Raw genomic sequence first — 875 nt, forward strand, 5'->3', positions numbered from 1 at the left:
GAGTAGTTTGTTTCCAGAACAAATTATGCTCGCAAACCAAGGCATCACTGTATTTTCCTTCTTTGAACATTTTTCTTATTATATGATTGAGGAACTCAGCTTATTTTGTCTGTTAGTTTAATTTTGTATTTTGTTTAAATTATAAGAATGTCTTAGTTATGCTGAATAGAAACAACAAAATGAATCTTATACCCTTTATATTTTTAATTTTAATTTTTTTAATTTTTTTACTATTATTATCATTATTTATATATAATTCACATATGATGAAACTCACCATTTTAATGTTCAACTCATTGTTTTTATAGTATATTCACAGAGCTGTGCACATGTTATTACTGTCTAATTTTAAATAATTCTTATCACCGCAAAAAGAAACTCCATACCCATTTCCAGTCACTGCTCATTTTCCCCTTCCCCTAACCCCTGGAAACCACTAATCTAATTTCTGTCTTTAATGATTTGCATATTCTGCACATGTCATAGAAGAAGAATCATAGAATATGTGGTGGTCTTTTATGACTAGCTTCTTTAATTTAGCATACAGTTTCAAAGTTCATGTTGTAACATGCAACAGTACCTCATTTCTTTTTTTTTTTTTGGATTAAACTATAGAAATTTATTTTCTCACAGTCCTGAAGGACATGGTCTTCCCTCTGTCTGCAGTACCTCATTTCTTTTTCTTTTTATTATTTTATATTTTTATGCTAAATAATATTCTATTGTATGCATATACCATTTGGGGATTATCCATTTATCCCTTCATAGTCATTTGGCTACCGTGATTAATACTGCCCTGAATATTCATGTACAAGTTTTTCAGTGGATATATATTTTCATGTAACTTTGCTATGTACCTAAGAGTGGAGTTGCTA

Source organism: Hipposideros armiger, unplaced genomic scaffold (assembly GCF_001890085.2).
Source record: "Hipposideros armiger isolate ML-2016 unplaced genomic scaffold, ASM189008v1 scaffold_1426, whole genome shotgun sequence".
NCBI lineage: Eukaryota > Metazoa > Chordata > Mammalia > Chiroptera > Hipposideridae > Hipposideros > Hipposideros armiger.